Source organism: Canis aureus, chromosome 37 (assembly GCF_053574225.1).
Source record: "Canis aureus isolate CA01 chromosome 37, VMU_Caureus_v.1.0, whole genome shotgun sequence".
In the NCBI taxonomy this organism is placed as follows: domain Eukaryota; kingdom Metazoa; phylum Chordata; class Mammalia; order Carnivora; family Canidae; genus Canis; species Canis aureus.
This window is the reverse complement of record NC_135647.1, coordinates 19,553,279-19,575,592: the sequence shown is the minus strand read 5'-3', so window position 1 is coordinate 19,575,592 and position 22,314 is coordinate 19,553,279. Positions and strand designations below refer to the sequence as shown.

The 22,314-nt window shown below is 43.2% G+C and overlaps 1 protein-coding gene and 1 long non-coding RNA gene across 2 annotated transcripts in view; one reads left to right on the top strand and one right to left on the bottom strand.

Annotated features, from left to right (window-relative positions):
* RREB1 (ras responsive element binding protein 1) overlaps nucleotides 1-22,314 on the top strand; it is a 177,377-nt gene that overhangs the window by 17,050 nt on the left and 138,013 nt on the right. Inside the window, exon 3 of the mRNA XM_077886012.1 lies at nucleotides 13,164-13,209. The gene's annotated coding sequence lies outside the window, so the exon portion shown is untranslated. The remainder of the gene's footprint in view (nucleotides 1-13,163; nucleotides 13,210-22,314) is intronic.
* On the bottom strand, nucleotides 556-21,380 carry LOC144306593 (uncharacterized). The gene is made up of 3 exons (XR_013373677.1): nucleotides 20,751-21,380; nucleotides 3,359-3,629; nucleotides 556-2,707 (listed from the first exon to the last, which is right to left on the bottom strand). It is a non-coding gene; the product is annotated as an uncharacterized LOC144306593 (long non-coding RNA).

Below are 22,314 nucleotides of genomic sequence, written 5' to 3'. Positions count from 1 at the left end.
TATCATTATTTTTAGATAATACATTTAATTTATTCTTGGTTTTAATTTCTAGTATGGAAAAACCCTGAGTGATATAATCTACATAAACAAAAGCTCCTTGGGATCATCAGTAATTATAAGTGTTTAAAGGAGTCTTGAAACCAAAAAGGTTGAGAACCCCTGCGTTAGAATTTGTTTACCATAGATTTTGCTCGCCCCATGCACTAATAATGGCACACAAAGTAATGTGGTCCCTGGGATCTAAGAAATGCTCCTGTACATCACTGCAAAACTACAATACACAGAGTTGTCCCAAATAGTTTAGGCCTCTCCACTTTGTCCATCAGTGTGTTCATACAACATATATTTAGTTTGCACTAGGATTATGGCAAATAATAAAATAAGGTCTCTGCCTTCATGGAAATTATTTCTAACAAAAATGTGTCAAAAAATCAGATTTTTTTTTAAAGATTTTATTTATTCATGAGAGACACACAGAGGCAGAGAGAGAAGCAGGCTCCCTGCAGGGAGCCCAATGCGGGACTCTATCCCCGGACCCCAAGATCACAACCTGAGTCAAAGGGAGATACTCAACCACTGAGCCACCAAGGTGCCCAAGAAATCAGAATTATTAAGCAATTTTTGGCATATAAGAGACCAACATATACAGTTGGTACATAGCTCTGACTCTGGAATGGGTAGAAAGTGAACCTGTGAATACCACCCTTCACGGTGGGGAGGGCAAGGCTCTGCACACAGGCCTTGTGGGCATTACATTTTATAGCAATCCTAGATGGTATGTAATGTGATATGTCTTTATAGGTGAAGAAATTGAAACTCAGAGAAAGGTTAGGTAATTTGCGATGTTAACAATTAAGAGAGAGAACCAGGATTTATGTGTTTTTACAGCATCGTTGGGGTAGATAGTCTTTCTCTTTTAAGGAAACTATGGACTTTCCCTTGAGCAATCCCAGATCTGTGTTAAAGGGCTGGCCTTGCCATACTGTTGCCATGTAGCTTTCGAACCATGTTCTTGCACACGCGCAGAGAGCAGTGGCAAAGAAACTTTCACATCCAGGCTGGGAATCTTCCATCACAAAAGCAGCCAGGTGAATCTGGGGGTTTTTTTGTTTTTTGTTTTTTGTTTTTTTAAGATTTTATCTGTCTTCATGGAACTTCTTTCTAATAAAAATGTCAAAAAATCAGAATTTTTTAAAAATATTTTATTTATTCATGAGAGACACAGAGAGAGGAGCAGAGACACAGGCAGAGGGAGAAGCAGGCTCCCTGCTGGGAGCCCGATGTGGGACTGGATCCCAGGAGCCGAAGGCAGACGCTCAACCACTGAGCCACCCAGGTGCTCCGCAGCCAGGTGAATCTGACTGATGTTATCTACAACAGCGTTTCAACCAGTGTGGATCCTAAGTTAACCAGGAGAGCTGGCTGCCCATTAAGTAACCGTGACGAGGCCGGTGTTTTTATACCATCTCTCTGCTACCACCAGTTAAGATTTTTCAAATCACTTCTTTCTCTGCCAGGGCAGGTTATTTGTAAGCACCTCCTAGAGGTGACCCTTCTGGGCCGGTAAATGACTTAATTTGGAGGCAGATAGGTGTGGTGGGCCCAATCCAGGAGCGCGGTTAGATCCAAAGCCAGTAATTTCCAGCCACTTGGGGTTTCCATGGCAGCTGCACAGGTAGGTGTTTCTGAGGCTTCCTCCGGAGCCTCCTCTAAGCTGATGCTCTACCTCCCCTACCCCTTGCACCCTCTCGTAGAACTTTCTCCACCAAGCCCCCGAGAGACATGGCATCCTGTGGTCAGAGCCCAGTGTAGTGACTGCTTTGTGTATCGGCCCCTCCAAAAACCAGTCTAAACCCTGTGCACCGTTCTGGAATCTTCCAGGAGCCTCAGACACTGGAAGTAAGTCCCTTCCAAGTGGTGAGCACACCCGCATACACACGCCCACAAATAATCTTCCCTTCAGGATGGAGTTAGGGCCTCTGCTCACCAGATTTTTGGGTTACATACGAACCCCACTCATGTCGTTTCCATAATTTGAAACACCCACTGCAAGTGGAGCTGATGAAGCATGAAGAGGGAGCCGGTGATGGCAGACTGTGCAGACGGGAGCAACCGTTTGTCATGCGTGTGAGCTCCAAACGTTTGGTCTTACCGGTTTCCTTTGGATGGTTCCCTCTGTGGAAAAATTGCTTACTGTGGTGAGCTCGCCAGCAGAGCCGTGTCACTGCAGGGATGCCACATCTTCTCTCGTCCCTCCTCCCTGTGGCTGCTCTTCAGGCCACTGCAGCTGCCTGCGGGAGCTCTCACCAGCTTCCCGACCCCCCCCCACCCCCTGTCCCGGTAGCTCGGTGAGATCGGGGACATTGGCAGGGCAGGCAGGAAAACAGTACGTCTGTGCTCAGAACAGCGTCTTCCCCCTCCTTTCCTCCCAGAGTCCTCCTCCTCACTTGTAACTCTTTCCACCACGGTTTAAATCCGGGCCCTTGCCCCAGCTTCGTCCAGTCCAGCGTCTTGCCTCGTATCTGGGGACGGCAGGAGCGGCAAATCCAGCAGGAGCTTTACAGTCAGCGAGGAGTGTTGGCTACCCTCGGACCGTCTTAGAGCATGGCCTGGCCCTTCGCCAGCCCTCTTCCTTCCCGTCCTCCAGGTGAGGCGCCCCGACAGGGAGGGCCGTGTCCAGCAGCCGGGAGCCCTCGCCCTCAGTTGTCTGAACAAAGCAAGTTAGATTTGTTGGTCTGTTTTTATCACCGCCCCTTTGAGGAAAGTCACAATCCTTAGTTCAAGTAGGGGCCGAGCTGGTCAGAGGGGGCCCTCAGGGGTGTGATTTCTGGAAGGTTGGTGGTAAAGCCCGAAGGTCGGAGTGACACAGGGTCGCTCTGACCTTGGGCGATCTGTCCTCTCTACACCTCCCTTCTACACACGGGGAGTATACATCTGCCGCCAAGGGTCAGATGAGAGGATGTAGGCAAACCACGTGGCTCAAGAGTTGAGTCAGGGCTCTTGGTACATACATGTGAACTTTTATTTGTATCCAATTTCGTGGTCCAGACCTATTTACGGCACAGGGTTCTGCTGCTCGGAAACCCCCTCCAATTGGTGTTAATAAAGCCAAAGGAGACCACGTCCGTGGGGGTAGCCTTAGCTGCTTGGGAAGATGGGAGGGAGAGAGAACAGAGAGGGAAGCAAAAGCAATGCTCTGGGCAACGTGAGCTGCAGGGGAGCCCAGGGAAGGGCCCAGGGCAGATGCAAAGCCCCAAGGGCCGTGCAAGCTGAGGAAGCCGTGCATCCTGGTGAGTTTGTGCCCTGGCCTGCTGGCCATTTAGATGCTCTTCCCTCTCCCCCTGCTCGTTTTCCCTACCGAACAGCCTGCCACCAGACAACTGCAGAGCTTGGCAGGGTTCCGGGAATCTGTACCAACGCCACACCTCCTGATGACATAGCAGACACTGGTGGTGCTTGCACACAGCGGCAACGTGGCCTTGTCAAGCTGCTCTCTGACGGAGGCTTTCGGATTTCGAGTAGTGAGAAGGCCCTGGCCTTTGGGCAATCAGGAATCCCGAACGCAAGTCCCAGCCTTCAGTAGCTTTAGACCTCCGCAGGGCACGTCCGCTCTCTGACTGTGCTTCCTCCTACGGGGATGAGCACAGTGAGTGTGTGCAGATGTGTTACAGGAGGCCCCGAGATCCCCCACGTGCGCACGTGTGCGCTCTGCAGGCCCTCTCCGGAGAGGCAGCGGTACCTGTCGGGACCAGCACCCAAGGCATGGTCTCTGATTCCCAGTACTTCTCAAATCTCGGTCCATTTTTGAAAAAAAAAAAAATCACAGTTTCGGGGACCCTGTGATATGCCACTGTGAGCAAGGTGCTGGACCAGCTCAGGGGTTCCCAGCACACCCTACAGCCCAGCTGCACCACTACTTCCCCTCAGCCCCACCTTACTCAGCTCCCACCTTAAACCTGCCTCTCCTCCACCACAGCCTGAGAGCTAGAGACTCATCAATGAATCTTTCGCTTTCAGTGTGCTCTTCCTGAATGAGTCGTAACTTCCATTTTTTTTTTCTAGCTTTGCTCTCTGATCTATCTCAAGGGTCACATCTAATAGAATGCTCATGCTTTTTAAAAATATTTATTTATTTATTTATCTATCTATCTATCTATTTATCTATTTATTTATTTATTTAAAAAACCCATCTCTTTCTCTGTTAATCAAAATGACTTCGGTTTAAATTAAATGCCTGACACAGAACTCGGTTAGGAGACCAGAGCTGTTCATTAGAAAGTGAAAGTAGCTGATAATCCTTTTTTATATGTGAGAAACACTGACAAGTCACTTAAATCTTTTTCCCTCCTGGTAACTTAGCAGAAATAAGCAAAAGTATTTGAATTTTGCCACCTTTTTATTTTTTTTCCTTCCTTGGGCCCAGGATAAAGATGTCATAGAAGAGTTTACATTTCACACTCCTGCTAAACTCTTTAGGTAGGAGAAAATAATTGGCTTTTTCCTTGAGAGGAGGGTAGTAACAGACTGTGTCTGAGCTATTCTTTTGCAAATCCCCGTGGGTTCTGAATAATAAAGTCTGTCTAGCTTCTAGTCTGTAACTCTCTTTCCTTTGAACAAGGGCAGTAAGTTGCTCTTTTTCTGCCCAGCTCTCGAGCTGAAAAAATCCAGTAGGTGGCCAAAGAGTCTTTAGAAGACTAAAGACAGCTTCAGAGAGCCATTGGACCAGGTTTTAAAAAGAAAAGTGTGCTTGTATCTTTGTACAGCAAACAATGCGGGTGGAGTTGAATGGTGCTTCAGGACCCCAGCTTAGGGACAGGTGACTTATTTAGGCAAGTTACAAATTGACATGTTTGACTATAGCTAAATTGAGTTCTCAAAATAATCCCTGAAACTGGAGCTCAGACCGTTGAAGCAAGTACTCCAAGCAGACTTCTCAGCCACCCTCGTTTTAGCCTCAGATTTATGGCACGGGGTCATCATAAAGGGTCATCATGTTTGCCCCTCTGCAGAGGAGCCCCTCATGCGTTCCATGCAACGTGCAAGAGCTGCGTGCACGATCCCTGGGCCCAGGGGTGCCGTGGCTGAGAACTTTGCCCTTTTACTTTTGTAAAATATTCTAAATTGAGGAGATGCCGATAAGGAAATTGCTCTGCATTGTTTTATGGTTCCAGCGCTCAGTTTCCTGTGGTGTGCCATGCTCTTCTTTGATTTGAGTCATGTGATGCCCAAGAAGCAAACATGACTCTGCTCTCAGTTGCCTAGAACTGGCGACGGCTCAATGTACATTCCGTTTACCCGGCCACAGGTGCGTTTTGTGTCACCAGGACCTTCCCAAGAACAATCTGCATCTTTGAAGAAAATATACAGTGAACATGACTGGTGCCGTTAGCATTCATGTGGCAATGGTCTCTCTCTCTCTCTCTCTCTCTCAATGTACACACACATATTTACAGTGGTAATATACAGATTACATGAAATTTACCATTTTAACCCATGTTTAAGTGTACAGGTCAGTGGCATTAAGTACTTTCACGCTGTTGTGCAACCATCACCACCCTCCATCTCTGGAACTTTTCATCTTCCCAGACTGAAACTCTGCCCCCATTAAACCCTTAACTCCCCATTTCCCGACCCCAGCCCTGGGCAACCATCCTTCTACTTCCTGTCCCAATGAGTGTGATTACTGTAGGGACCCCATACAAGGAGATCATCCAATGTTTGTCCTTTGGAGACTGGTTTGTTTCACTCAGCATAATGTCCTCAGGGTCCATCCGTGCTGGGGCCTGGGTCAGTGCTTTGTTCATTTTTTTAAGACTGAATAATATTCTATGGTTGGTTTACCCATTCAGCATCTATGAACACTGCAGCTCCCACTTTTGGGCTGTTGTGAAGAATGGGTGTACAGATATGTTTGAGACCCCACTTTCAATTCTTTGGGGTCTGTATGCAGAAGTGGAATTGCTGGCTCAGAGGGCAATTCTATTTTTAATTTTTTGAGGAACTGCCATGCTCTTTTCCGTGGAGGCTGCACCATTTGACATTCCCATCAGCAGTGTCCAAGGGCTCCATTTTCTCCATATCCTTGCCGACACTTGTTTTCTGGTTTTTTGATACTAATGGGTCGGGGATGGTACCTCATGGTGGTTTTGGGGCAGCGGTCATTTTAGTGTTGGTGTTTGGTGGCATGCACAGCCTAGCCCTCCTTGTGTTTCTGGAGGACGACGCATGAGGTGAAGGCTCCTGACCCCTTTTGTTGCCTGGATTCTACAAACCTAAGCACTTGCTGAGCTGACACTTGTAGGCATCTGCAGATACCAGATGTATGAACTGAATCGCTCTAAGCTCCATCTGGAGAAAGGAGGTTGAAGCAGCTTGGAGCAGGTGGGGATTCCTTCAAGATCCTTTTCCCAAGCACGTGGGCAGGAGAAAAGGCACCTAATTTGACCAGTCTGCTGAGGGATGTGCTTCATTAAGACACTAACTCTCCCCACTGACAGGTTTTTTAGCTTTACAAAACATACTCCTCCTGCTGCTGCTTCTAAGAAGACACTTACCACAAAGCATTAGTTTTCCAGGATAAAACAGAAGAATGCAAGACCTAAATGAAACCCATTCCCATCCCTCTGATGTTGTTTCTTTATCATTTTGGTAATTTTCTTTCTAGTCATTTTTTTACTTAAAAAAAAAACACATAATTGGAGGGTGGGTGGGGGGTTGGGGTGACTGGGTGATGGGCACTGAGGGGGCACTTGGCGGGATGGGCACTGGGTGTTATGCTATATGTTGGCAAATTGAACTCAAGTAAGTAAGTAAGTAAGTAAGTAAATAAATAAATAAATAAATAAATAAATAAATAAGGGAACCATTTACCTTCTCAATGCATCAGTCTGATTTAATCAAATGTCAATGCAAAATAAGGAACACTGTATCTGGGGGCTTCGGGTTTACATCCAAATTCCATTCATATCTACCTGTTATAACATTGATTTATACAGTGAAGGAAACAAGTATAAACCTCTTCTGAAATAAGTTATAAAGGTTTTAATACGTTTTTAATTTAAATTCAATTAGCCAACATCTAGCACATACTTAGTTTCAGATGGAGCATTTGATAATTTATCAGTTGCGTATAACACCTGGTGTTCATCTCATCATGTGCCCTCCTTAATGCTCATCGCCCCCCCAAAAAAACCCACATAATTGCAATAATATGTACATAAAGTACGTAAATAAAGCTTTCTAAAAGGGTTGTGTCCATTTATAATGCCTTTAGCGATACATATGAGAGTATCCACTCATTTCATTATATCCTGCAACTTTGAGCTTATTTTTTTCTAATTTAACAGGAAAATTAACTACTTTGTGAAATTTCTATTTCTTTTGTGATTTTTGCTACAAATGATTTTTTTCCAGTTTGTTTTTTGCTTTTTTAGTTTGGATATAGAGATAGTTCATACTTCTATGTGAACAAGTTATTTATGGTCTTTCTTTTTTTTTATGTCCCTTTAATTCAAATTTTATGTAGATCTATTCCTTATTTACACTCAAATTTTAAAACTTTCTCATCTAGTGGTATGATTCACTTTTTTTCTGAGGAATATGATACATTTGGTTTTTAAAGATTTATTTATTTATTTGAGCATGAACAGGAGAGGGAGAGGGAGACAGAGACAGACTCTGAAGCAGACTCCACACTGAGCATGGAGCCTGATGCAGGGTTCCATCTCATGACCCTGAGATCACGATCTGACCCAAAACCAAGAGTTGGTGACTTAACCAACTGCGCCTCCCAAGGGCCCTGACAAATTTTGTTTTTATCTTATATTTCTGTTTTAAAATTATGTCTCTATTTAACTAGATTTTATTAATCCATAAGGAGTTTATCTGGGTGTGTGGTGTGAGTTAAAAATTTACCTCGATATTTTCTTTTGAATTGGTAACAATAATTCTGAATAATTCTTTCCTTCTCTCATAATTAGTAATGTTTCCTTTATCAAAAACTGACTTCCAGTAAATGTATAGACATAATTTTTTAATAACCAGTACCCCCTTCCCCTATAGTTCTTTGGTAAAATTTCCTTACTCTTCTCACTTGTTTCTCTTAGATACACATGGAAATTCTTTTGTTAAATTTCTCCCTATGAAATATATCATCCAGATGGAGTTTGATTGGAATTGCATTTAATGTATAAATTAATTTAGAATGTACATTTTGAAAATTAAATTTAGTCTTCCTAAATCTTATTTCAGCTCTCTTTGCTTCTTATTATATGTATATATACATATGTCCAAATTATGTCTAGGTGGATTTTCTTTTCTTACATTGGTTACACACAAACCTTGCTGAATTTTTTGCTTTGTGAATGGGGTTGTTTAAATTTTACTATTGTGATGGTTATTTCTTTCAATGTGTGTATCTGTGAGAATGCTTATACATCATAACTATACACTTTATGCAGCAAAGTAACAACATATTGAAAAGAATACCAAGGGTGCCTGGCTGGCTCAGCTGATGGAGTGAGCAACTCTTGATCTTGGGATTGTGAGTTCAAGTCCCATGTTGGCTATAGAGATTACCTAAAAATAAAATCTTAAAAAACACAGTTTTTGAAGTCTTTGGAATCCATCAGACTTGGGTGTGAATCCCAATTCTATTTTTTTTTAAAGATTTATTTATTTACTTGAGAGAAAGAGAAGTGTGGGGGAAAGGGCAAAGGGAGAGAATATTCAGGCAGACTCCCACTGAGTGTAGAGCCCAACATGGGGCTCCATATCACTACTCTGAGATCATAACTTGAGTGGAATCCAAGAGTCAGATGCTAAATGGACAGAGCCATCCAGTTCTACTCCTTACCATATCATGACTCTCAGAAGATAGTGCTACACTGTTGGACAAATAGGAATTCAATAAATGATAGTTGTTATGACTTCTCTTGAATATAGTTTTCCATTAATTTCTTTGGGTTTTCTAGTTTCGCAATGATACCATCTATAAGTAACGATAATAATGTTAATTTTTTCTTTCCAATCTTTAACTGTTTCGTGTCTTATTGCATTGGCCAGAAAACTTGCAGAACAATACTATGTAATTTTGTTCTGTCTGGGTTTTTTTTTTTTTATTATTATTCTTATTTTTAAAAGGATGTCTTTAGTTTTTCACTATGAAGTATAATGTTGGCTGAGAAATGGATACTCTTTATATGTTGGAGAAGTATATTTCAATTCTTACTTTTTAAGTGGTTTTAAATTAGAAATCAGTTAGCTTGGAAGACTCATACAATTTGAGCTACTTTATTTTCAAGTTACATTAGTGTTACTAAGAGAAAAGAAAAATTAAATATCAATTCTATCTTTAATATACAGGTTATTATTTCCTCTAAAACTAGTTGTCTCTGCATGAGATCTTTATGAGTCTTCCTATGGATTTCAATACTGAAAATCAATTAAGCTCCTTGGGAGTAAGGTGTGTATGTGGGGGCAGAGGGTGCATCTTCATTTTAGTGGCCTACCCACCAGTTTCTTTATATATTAGAAGTCTGTATCTTGCTTTTATATCTGATTTGGGTTTCATAGGAGCCTTGTAATCTTTTATTCTGATTTTGAATTACCATGTTTACCAATACTTGTAACATTTTAAGTAGAAATCCTATTTTAAATTCTAGAATCTTAAACTACTTATTCTTCTGGTTCAAGTTTATTGGTATTTTAATAGCATTTGTTTTCCTGATGTAAAATTAATACATATTCTTTGTAGAAAATTTGAAAAATGTGGACAAGCAGAAAACAAAATTTAAAAATAGCACATACAGGGGCACCTGATTGGCTCAGTAGGTTAAGTGTCTGACTCTTGATTTTGGTTCAGGCTATGATCTCAGGGTTATGAAATTGAGTCCTACATCAGGCTTTGCACTGGGCATACAGTCTGCTTAAAATTCTCTTTCTCCGTCTCCCACTGCATCTCTCTCTCTCCCTCTAAAAAATAAAAAATAAATTTTTAAAAGCACATACAGTTTTGTAAGACTTGTTTTTCACATACTATATTTTGTACATTTCCCAAGTAGCTTTAAGTAGCTTTACACTTCATGATTGCTGATGGTTAACATCATGTGAATGTTTTACCATTCATGCCCCAGAGTCCTGTTGGGAGACTTTTAGCTTGTGTCTAATTTTTTGTGGGGGTGAAAAATCTAATGACAACCATCCTTGCATCTTTGTGTTTATCTCTTTAGCAAAATTTCTAGAAGTCTTTTCTTTTTTTTTTTTTTAGAAGTGAAATGGCTATCCAAAAGAACTAATTTTTGAGAACAAAATAGTTATATTCTCTAATTTCTGTTTTAGGTGATGAATATCATTCCCACAACATCCATCTTGTTTCCTCAGCTTTGCCAAAACTAGATGTTGACATTTCAAAATATTTTTTTACCTATAAGATAGAGAAAAAAAGTCTTTTTTTTTAAAGATTTTATTTATTCATGAGAGACACAGAGAGAGAGAGAGAGAGAGAGAGGCAGAGACACAGGCAGAGGAAGAAGCAGGCTCCATGCCTGTAGCCCGATGTGGGACTCGACCCCAGGTCTCCAGGATCACGCCCTGGGCTGAAGTCAGCGTTAAACCACTGAGCCACCCGGGCTGCCTGTGAAAAAATCTTATTGCATGTTTTACTTTGCATTTCTTGTAGTACTACTAACGTTGAACATGAAAAATGTGTTCATTAAGTATTTATATGTTTTCTTTTGTGGATGGCTTCTCCATATTCTTTGCTCATTTTGCAGTGGCGGTGTTCTTTTGATATTGACTTATGAGACCCTGTAGTTTATAAAAATTAAGAGGAAAAGCTTGGAACTTAGAATTCTACATCCACATCTCTGTTCTGCTACTTTAAGACCTTGGGTATGATACTTCTTAGCCACTCAGTGTCTCCATTTTTTATTTTAAAAGTGGAACTAATTGTATCTCCCTTATAAGATTATGGCAAGATACTGTGTGCAGAGAGCTTAGCATGTCTTACACCTAATAAAGGCTCAGTAAAGTGTTGCTTTTATTATATTGAGGTTCTTAACTAACTCTGCCTGTAAATATGTTTTTTTCCTAGCCTATAATTTCCCTTTCAGTTTGGTCTACAGTGTTTTGTTTTTTTTTTAATGTATTTTAACTTCAATTATTATGTGATTGAAAAGCCACATCTTTTCCTTTATGGTTTATTCCTCCTCCCTCAAATTAATATCTACCTATTTTTCTTCTGGTTCTTTTAAGATTTGATATTTTACATTTAATTCTTTAATTCACTTGGAATAATTTTCGCTTTTGGTATAAAGTTAGTGTGAAGTTGGTATTTTCTGTGAATTTTTTTTCCCTTTCAGTTGTTCAACTATGATGACTAATCTATCTTTCTCCAGTGATTTGAAGTGCCATCTTTATCATAGACCAAATACTTCTAGGTTTTCCATTTGATTCCACTGATAATATATCACTGCATTAACACTATAGCATAGTGTATAGTGTATGTCCATCCTGTGCATTCTAGCTTTATTGCATGTTTAGTATCTGGACGCACTTATCCCCTCTCCCTCCAATTTTTTTTTTAATTCCAAGTTTATTTCTGTGTGTAACTACAGACTTACAGCCTACTCAAGATGTAAATTTTCCTCTCATTCTCTGCAGTGCAATAGAAAGAACTTGAGCTATAGACAGAGAACTTGAGCTGTAGACAGAGGACTTGGATTCCAGACCTGTGTCTACCAACTTCTAGCTGTTTGGGTTGGACCCATTTTGTACTCCCCAAGTGCCTCTGGTTCTCTGTTGAAGTAATTGTATGAAAATCAGCACTTATCCCAAATTCATTTGAAATAACAGTAGCAGCTTGACCAGCCACAGTGTCACATCACTCAAGTCTATCCCTTTTTCTAATGACTGCAGAAGATCTCCAACTCAGTATTTCAGTTATAAGTGTTTTATCTTGTCCACAGTCACTGTGATGTAATTTAAGTAACATTAAAAATTATTATGAGCAACTTTACTTTTCAAGTATCTTGTATGTATACACATGCACACATAGATAAATTCAGCTATATATGTGTACTCATAAATGGATGGTTATCATGTAACAGTTAAGAAATAATGACCTTGATGTGACACTATTCTGTTTTTTTATTTTATTTTATTTTACTTTTTTAAAGATTACATGAGGGTCATGTGGGTGGTGCAGTCAGTTGAGCGTCTGACTCTTGGTTTCAGTTCAGGTCATGATCTCAGGGTCCTGGGATCCAGCCCTGCGTCATGCTCCATGCTCAGTGCCGAGTCTGTTTGAGATTATGTCTACCTCTCTCTCTGCCACTCCTGCTCGTGCACTCTCAATCTCTCTCTAACATAAGTAAGTAAATCTTTAAAAAAGAGTTAAAAGATTACATAGAGAATTTGATATAACCTTAATACTTTTATTGGATTAAGATATATGTGTTTGATTGCAAAGTGTAAATATGAAGCATCAAAGTTTTATATATATATAAAATAAGAGGTATAGTTTACCGTACACCTGCCATGGACCAGATGCCTTTTTTGAATGCTTTATGCATGTTATCTTTTTTACTCCTCATGACAGTGCCCCGGGTAGTTATTACATTTGCTTTATAGTTGAAGGAACTGAAGTTTGCCAGAGTTAGACATGCCGACACCCGGTAAATAAAAGAGGCAGGTAGGATAGGACCCAGGGCTGGATCGTGTCCTGGTGCATGCTCTTTCCTCTGTAATCTGCCACTTCCAAGGGTATTTGCAGTCCCCATTTTGCTTTACGTAAAATCTAATTTCTGAGAAACCTGAGAAGAAAGAAGCACTTTTCTTTTAGCCGAAGACGGAAACTTGGATTTCAATTTAGGAACAAACCATGATCTGATACACTGCGTTATGGCTGTAATCCATAGGAAATATAAGGAACTGGTGGAATTATACAAAAAGCTAAAAGGTGAGGAAGAGGAATGGATCTGATATGGAAAGAGCTGTGTGTTTTAAGATGTGAGCTACTTATGTTGTCTAGGACGTTCTGCAGATAATTGCTTCAAATCCTTGAGTTTGGTATCGATTTCAATGACATTAAAGATAGTCATTTCAGGTAATGGATAGTCATTTCATTTAATGATACTATTTTTTTCCCCTTTAAATCATTCCAGGTTTATCACAGAGAAACGGAAACAGAAATAAGCAGAACAGCAAAAGGTAAAATATTTGCTCTATCTAGATGTAAGCACCATTTTAACTTTTTGATGTCCACCTCTTCTTTTTTAATTTAGATGTGAGTAAAAATTTTCATTGCTATTTACAAAAATAGGACTCTCTATTTGTAGCCAGGGTTTTTTTTTTCACCTAAAGAAATACATCACAAACTTTTAAAATGAGATTAGGGGTGATGCCTGGGAGGCTCAGTGGTTGAGTGTCTGCCTTTGGCTCAGGTCGTGATCCTACGGTCCTGGGATCGAGTCCTGCATCAATCCCAGGGAGCCTGCTTCTCCCTTTCTCTGCCTCCTTCTCTGTGTGTCTCATGGATAAATAAATAAAATCTTAAAACCTTTTATTTATTTATTTATTTATTTATTTATTTATTTATTTATCCATGAGAGATAAAATCTTAAAATCTTTTATTTATTTATCCATGAGAGACAGAGAGAGAGAGGCAGAGACACAGGCAGAGGGAGAAGCAGGCTCCACGCAGGGAGCCTGTTGTGTGACTCCATCCCAGGACTCCAGGATCATGCCCTGAGCCAAATGCAGACATGCAACTGCTGAGCCACCCAGGCGTCCCTAAATAAATAAAATCTTAAAAAAATAAAATAAAATGAGATTAGGCATTCTTCTACTGGATCATTTAAAAAGGTGTAAAGTATTTGTTTCATGAATGTAGCATGGTTTTAGTAGTTAATTTCAGATTCTTAAACAGATTGCTTTCCAATTGGCTTTACTTTTAGGATTATCACAAATTTGTCTTACTGTAATATCATCTAATACTGTTTGCTCCTTTAAGTAACATTTAAGGTCTTTTCATTCCATTGAGTCTATACTTAGGCACTTGGATCCCAACCTCCTTGCTGATAGTTCTGATGAAATTGTTCCAACTCACAGATGCTCCCAGCACTTGGGCAGATAAGGTTTGGGCTTTGGAGGCTATACTAGCCTACTAGGGCTGCCATGACAAAGTACTACAGACTGGGTGGCTTGTTGTCTAACAGGCACTTACTTCTCACCGTTCTGGAGGCTCAAAGTTCAAGATCAGGGTGTGGGCAGGGTTTTCTTCTGAGCCCTCCCTCCTTGGCTTGCAGATGGCCATCTCCTTCCTGTCTTCACATGGTCTTCTGTGTGAGTGTGTTTGTCTGTGTCTCAGTCCTCTGTTCTTATAGGGACAGCAGCCATATTTAGGGCCCACCTAAATGATCTCATCATCTTAACCTCAATTACCTGTGTAAGGTAACATGTAATCATGTTACCTTAATAATTCCTCAGTCACCTTCTGAGGCCCCGGGGGCTGACTTCAACATATGAATTGGGGTGGGGGTGGGGGGGACACAATTCAACCTAGAGCAGAGGCAAACACTGGCTTTATTGTTAAAGTTCCTCTGGTGGAAGCAACTTGTAGTATACCTGTTAAAACGTTCATGGCATTTTGCTATTTAAAACATAGCACATCTTTAGCCTGCATGACTCACTAGGACAGAGAGATGTTGCGTGCTTTGTTTACTGTTGTCTATGGAGCCTGGAACACTGTCGTTGGCTACCCATTGTTGAATGAATGAGTAAATGAATGTCAAGTTTCTTTAGTCACATGGAGAAGTCACATCAAATCAGCCTACACACTTTAGAATACCTGATTTTTCTGAGCATGTACTCCATTATTTACGTAAGGTTTGCATGTCAAAGTGCCTGACATCCCTAAGTCCACTGCCTTATATAAATCGGAGGCTGTGGGTGAAATCATCCCAGTTCCCCATTTACTGTGCAGTGGCACATAAGCCCTGGATAGGACTTTATTTCTTTCTGAGGGAAAGAGTTGTCTGTCCATGAGGATGCACATGTTGTTGTTTTCAGGTTACTAATGGGCAGGGTTTTTTTTTTTTTTTTTTTTTTATACATGATGATTTTTTTTTTAATTTTTATTTTATTTTATTTTATTTATTTATGATAGTTACAGAGAGAGAGAGAGGCAGAGACACAGGCAGAGGGAGAAGCAGGCTCCATGCACCGGGAGCCCGATGTGGGATTTGATCCCGGGTCTCCAGGATCGCGCCCTGGGCCAAAGGCAGGCGCCAAACCGCTGCGCCACCCAGGGATCCCAATGGGCAGGGTTTTTCATGGCTATCTAGTCATGTGACTTAGACAGCCCTTTATACAGTTGAAAACTCCGGGCTTCTCCTTTGACCAGGGGACGTGGGGACCTATCCTATAAGCAAGGCGACCAGTGGCCAAGCAAGGTAGACGGGTCCAACAGGAATGCTAACGCACTGTCAGTGATGACCTCTACTTACAAGTGCCATCTGGGGGTCTGCTTAACAGAAACTGTAGAAATTTTGCTTTGGTTTGCGCGTCCTCAACTGCATGCACAGACACACATACATCTTACTTATTGAAGAAATATTTTTTTTCGCTTATTTATACTCTGGGTCATGATTGGAGAGCTCTCTCCCACAGAGAAACAAATATTGAATAAGTCCATGTCTTAAAGGCCAAGGAAGACTCTCCATCCAGTGAGAGTAAAGCAGTTTTTCTAAGACTTGCCATCTTGTCTGAAGGCAGAAGGAAGGACAGCCGGCCTTTTTGTGTCCCCTGAAGTTCCATCGTTCTAAAATTCTAGTAAAGCAGGGCACTTTCGTCACAGAGGGCAAGTTGGCTTCAAAGAGTTATCCTCCCCTATGTGCTGATATTTTAAAATGACTTTATAGCTTTGAAGTAGGCCGACAACCCAACTGAGAATCAGGACATAAGCAACTCTTGACTTCTGGGCACCAACCAAAAAGAGGTGCGGGTCCTCAGGCTTATTTTCGGCACATTTCTTAACAGTGTTGGCTATCCAGTTTCCTAACCGCTGTGGGTTAGAAAGGATCAATTAGAAAGGGAAGGGGAGATTGCTATTGATGGGCAGGCACGCTGAATTCAGAAAGAAGTGATGAGGGATAGCCAGATAATGAGGGAGGAAAGAATAACAAAAAGCAGACAAAAACTCTAATTGGAATTTACTGTGGGCATGCTAGGAAATAGCCGTTCCATACCTCAAGGATGAATAGTTGCCTTGAGGATGTGATCGCTTTCTGGCCTCGTACAAATCTTATTTGTTTTTTAATTTAATTTAATTTTTTTTTTTACAAATCTTGTTTATAAAAAGTTATCTTTGTATGAAAATACAATATAGTATTTGAAGTTTACGCTACTCTCCTTTTGTTCATAGCTTGACTTTCTGGTTTTTTTCAAGAAAAAAGGAGAAAAAGCAAGCAGTACATAATACATTTTTGAAAAAAACTTCTACTTCAAATGGCTCACGCTTAAAAGGGAAGACTGTCAGCCACCAGAAATAATGCATTCCTCGAGTTATCTAAGCAGCTAAAGTAATAACGTATTTAGGATAACAGCAGTTTAGAAAGGTGTTCTCCGGAGCCCATCCCTGTGATTCTGCACCACTTATCTGAGAGAGAGAGTTTAATTGGCTGCATTACTAAAGGGGATTTGGAAATTCTAAAGGACAGCTCTCCACCCACCTCTCGGCCTTTTGCTGTATTCACCACTCCTGGGCAAAGCCCTTCCTGGCTTCTCTGCCACCCCTGAGCAAAGCCGTTACCCTGCGCCCCCAGCCCTCTCCAGTTCATTGCCATCGCTCCACATCTGCACAGTTTGCAAAGCAGATTCACTGAGTACCTGCAATTGGGCAGTCCCTGTGCCAGCCTCGGGGTGGAGAAATCATTTGCAGGACTAGGCCACGCTTTCAAGAGGTGTGCAATCCACTGAGGACACGGATGCCCTCCCTCTAAGATGGATTTCTCCACAGTACTTCCCCTCCCTCCGCACCTCGATGGACACTTGGTTTGTCTTTAGAGGCATCTCTTCCTTGGAAAGCCTCTCCTTGCAGAGACTAGTTCTCCCACTCATGGGGGAAGCTGTGATGTCAATGACTGTGCCTTTTTTTTTTTTTTTAAGATTTTTATTGATTTATTCATGAGACATACACAGATTGAGAGGCAGAGGGAGAAGCAGGCTCCGTGCAGGGAGCCCCTTGTGGGACTTGATCCCGGAACTCCAGGATCACTCCCTGAGCCAAAGGCAGATGCTCAACCACTGAGCCACCCAGGCGTCCCAATGACTGTGCTTTCTTCCGTCCTTCCACAGTAGGCCTACCGTGTTTTCACCTCCCTCCTTTCTTGTATCACTGAGCTCAGGCTGCTGTAATATGGAACCACGGGCTGGGGGCTTGAACATCAGAAATGCATTCTCACAGGTCCAGAGGCCAGACGTTGGAGCTCAAGGTGCCATCAAGGCTGGCTTCTCCCAAGGCCTCTCTCCTTGGCACACACGTGACACCTTCTCCCTGTGTGTCCCCACACGGTCTTCGCTCTGTGGTGGATCTGTGTCCTCATCTCTTTTTACAAGGACACCGGCCCATCCCTGTGACCTCATTTAACCTTAATTACTTTAGTAAAGTCCATATCTCCAAAGAGAGTCACATTCTAAGGTCTTAGGGGCTGGGATTTCAACAGACGAATTTGGGGGGACACGGTAGAGCCCTCCAGGCCTCCCCTGATGCCAGTGCCATCGGTCTATGCCTTCTCCTCTGTGCTGGTTACCTCCTGACCTCTCAGGCACACCGCCCTCAAGAGAGGCCTGATGGACCTACTCCACCTGTGTTCCCCTCAAGCCCGTCCCCTCCTTCATTTTCAGTGACAGGACCATCCACTCAAGGACTCAAGGACCATGCACCCTTCTTCTAGCTTTTTTCATGTCCTCAGAGCATGGGTGGAACTCCCGCTCAATCTCACAGGAGTTATTCTGTTCACTTACTCCCCTGAGCCTCTCTCTGGTGCCCGGGTCCCAGCCCTACTCCGATCCTTGTACCTTCCACACCCTTCCTGCCACCCGGCCTGCTTTTTCCTCCTCTTCTCTGGGGCCCTGGCCACTCCTGGTTCTCAAGCTCAGCCCTTTCAGTGTCATCCCCCTTGTGATGGATTTTACTCATTTCAATTTCCAACTGTCCATAATCCCTACCATATGTTTTCTCTCTTCTGTGGCTCCATGGCATGGAAGCTAAAAACAGCAGAATTTCTCTCCCACCAGCTCTGACATTTCTTCTCTCCTTAAGCCTCAGCGCCATGATCTCCCCTCCCTCTCTGGCTGCTGCTTTTCCATATTCAAAACCATTAGATGTGAAGTCCTGTGACTTGCCTGTTTCCCACCAGCATTTCTCAGTATGTTCCTATTTTTTTTTCTCCTGTCATAGGATAAGAAGCATCCCTCTTTTCCTCCAAGGCTGATCTCTCTCTCTCTCTCTCTCTCTCTCTCTCTCTCTCACACACACACACACACACACACACACGCACACCCCAGTAGGCACTTCTCTATTTCATTTATCCATATTCTCTCTCTCTTGGGATCCACATTCCTTTCCCCTTGACATCAGTGGTCTGGGTGGTTACCCATTCTGAAGCCTCTTTCCTGGATGCTGATATTCCTAGAGGCACCCCAAGGCACCCCAAAGCACCATCAGGCAGGGTTTCTCAACCCTGGCACAACTGCCATTTGGGAGCACATTTTCACTGTTGTGGTGCTGCCCTGTGCCTGTAGGATGCTAGGTGGTATTCCTGGCCTCTACCCATAGATATTAAGCAGTACCCTTCCCCCGACTTGTGACAACTAAAAATGTCTTCAGACATTGCTGAACATCCCTCCCCTGCCCCCGGTGGTCAAAATCACTCCAGCTGAGAACCAGTATAGACGGTAAGAGTGTAGACTCTGCTACATCATCATCAAGAGTTTGTATTTTAGGGGGGGCATCTGGATGGTTCAGTGGTTAGCATCTGCCTTGGGCTCAGGGCATGATCTGGGGTCCTGGGATCAAGTCCTGCACTGGGCTCCCCACAGGGAGCCTGCTTCTCCCTCTGCCTGTGTCTCTGCTTCTCTCTGTGTGTCTCTCGGGGATAAATACAATCTTAAAAAAAAAAAAAAGAGTTTGTACTTTAGGTTCATGTGAAGGGGGGTTGGTGATAAACAAAGTTAGCAAATCTTAAGCTGTACATTCACTTATCTTTCCTAATTAAATCCTTGTAAAAACCACCGCACAGACAGTGGTTCTTCTGCACGGCCCCCAACAACGGTATTTTATTGAGATGACTCCAATCCAAGTAGGCAGTTTTAATTTTTTTTTTATCAGCAAACCACTTAATTCTGAATTGACTGATGACAATAAAAGAGCAGGTTCTTGGGGGGTGGGGTCAGGCCGTCTATGTGTGTCTAACCAAGCCCTGCCAGCCCTGCCGTGGCCCAGCAGTGTGACGTTGGGAGTCTGCTTTGGTTTGGGCAGTTGCAGAACAGGATGATGACAGCACCTCCCCGATCGATCAGAGGGCAGAGGGGCTGAGCACGGTCATCCGCACGAGGCCCTTAGCACGGTGCCTGGCGCCTGGGAGGTGGTGGGTAAAGACCAGCTGTTCTTACCACTGCTGCTGTTCTTTCCCTTCTGCTCATCACCTAACTTCTCAACAACCCAGGGCTTTCACTTCCTCTTCCAGCGGCTCTGGAACCGCACGCATGGTGCCCCTACCCTACAACTCTCCAGTCAACTCACCATTTCAGACCTCACTTCTTTTGGGGCCCTTTGCCTTGATTTCTTTGTATTTTTATTTTATTTTTTTTAAAGATTTTATTTACTTATGCATGACAGCACAGAGAGAGAGAGAGAGGCAGAGATAGAGGGAGAAACAGGGTCTCGATGTGGGACTCCATCCCAGGACCCCAGGATCACAACCTGAGCCCAAGGCAGATGCTCAACCACTGAGCCACCCAGGTGCCCCAATTTCTCTGTATTTTAATGCTGTTGACCACCTTTTTCCTCAACAGCCCCCACTTCCTTGGCTGTCTTGCTCCTTTAGGGACAAAGAGAGAGTGCTTGCCACTCTCTCTCCACCCACCTCACTGTAGGCACTCCCCCAGGGTTCAGCTTCTAGCATTTCCCTGCCCATCCTCTCTGTCCCTAGGACATCTCCCCAGGCCCCTCCCCCTTACCACCTGCCTCTCCCCAACACTCACGTCCCTGGTGAATGTACCCACTCCCCACCCCACCCCCCCCAGGTACCAAACCTGAGCCCAGGGAAGCAGCCTTCTTTCATTCTCCCTTCTTCTCATGCCACAACTAGTTGGGCCCAAGCCCGATGGATTCCATCCCTGTAACGTCTCCCATCTGATCTAGTCCCTCCACCTGTCCCACTGTTTGTGCTCTAGCCCCTTCGCTGTCACGCGTCACGCCGCCACGCCTGCCTGCCATGATTTCCCTTCTTTTGGTGCCCCAGAGGGGTGGTTTTCCTTCCTCTCCTATGGAATTGGTCAGGCTCTATGGAATCTGTATCCTAATTATATTTCCAGGCAATCCCTTCTTCCCTACCTCTACAGCCAGGGCTGTCTTCCTAGGTCCTCATTATTTCTTCGACGGGCTCTTCTGTTAATCCCTAACTAGCCTTCCTGTCTCGAATTTTCCATACCCTTCTCCACAGTCCCACGAGGGTGGCTCTGCCTACCTTCCTCCTTAAGCGTTTCGGGGCCTCAGCCTTGGATAAAGTCCAGGTGAGCTGCGAGGTGCAAGGAGCTCTCTCGGCCGCCGTCTGGCCCATGGCGATTTCTCCAGCTCCATCTCTTGCTGCCTCCTCCCCTCCTCCCTCTGCTCCAGCCACAGAGTGAGGTATTTGCAGTTCAGGAGAGTGACCTTGTTTTCTGCCTCTCTGCCCTTGTGCTTACTACTCACGGCTCCCTGGGCCTGGAGTGCCCTGCCCCCTCCTCTGTGCCTGGGGGCCACCTTCCACCTCTTGTGAGGTCCCACGAATGTCACCTCATCCACCCAGGCTTCTCCAATCCTTTTCCTTCCTGATTCTCTCCCGTGGCACAGCAGCACGATGTTTCATTTCCACCTCGAACTCAGTCTCACCCACTCTGTCATCTTCCACCCCAAATGGGCCTCTACCTGTGACTTTCGCATTTGTTCCTGATCCTCTGTTCTCCAGTCCCTCTGCCCCTACCCTAGTTCAGGCCCTCATACCTGAGGTTTTCCCTGGATGGTGTTCAGAATTCTTTGTGGGTAGAGCTTCAGCTTGTTTACCTTTTGGTCGTGTCACCTGCATATTCCTGTACATGTCATAATCTGGCCATACTAGATTCCATCCTGAACAGGACCCATGACTTGCTACAATCATGCCTTTGCATCTGCTGATTCTAATCCCAGTCTCCATCTACAAAATTTCTAGCTGTTCTCCCTGGCTCAGCTCCATTGGCTTTCTCCTCCATGAAGCTTTCCCTGATTGCTTTTTATAGAAGTGATCTCCTTTTTTTGGAACCCCTGAATCTTGCAGCCGATTTAATGGTCCGTAATATGTTGGTTTGCATTTCATGATCACTTCATGTGGATGCAGAGAATTGGACTATAAATTCTTTGAAAGCATGGGTATAAATTATCCATTTTTGTATCACTTCTCTGCTAGAGAATCTAGCACGATTCCTTTTTTTTTTTTTACACAATTCCTTTTTTAAAAATCTCGTGATGTATATACATACCAGCTTAATTAAGATAGAACTTACCTACCATACAAATCATCCGTTTGAAGTGCATAATTTGGTGGTTTTTGTGTATTCAGAGTGCGCAGTCATCGCCACTATCAATCTTAGAACATTTTCATCACCCCAGAAAGAAACGCCGTGCACATTAGTAGTCGATCCCCATATCCCTCTAAATTATCAACTCTAACCAGTAATCTACTTTCTGTTTCTATAGATTGGCCTATTCTGGATATTCCATATAAACAGAAGCATATAATATCTGTCCTTTTGGGTCTGGCTTCTTTAGTATGTTTTCAACATTGACCATTTTGTAGCATGTGTCCCTGTGTCATTCCTTTTGACTAATAACTCCATGTATGGATATACCGCATTTTGTTTATTGATTCCTCAATTGATGGTTATTCGGATTGTTTCCACTTGGAACAGTTGTGTACAAGTTCTTGTGTGGACATATGTTTTCGTTTCTTATGTGTGTACCTACAAGTGGAATGGCTGGATCGTACGGCAAAGCTATGTTTAGCATTCTGAGGAAGA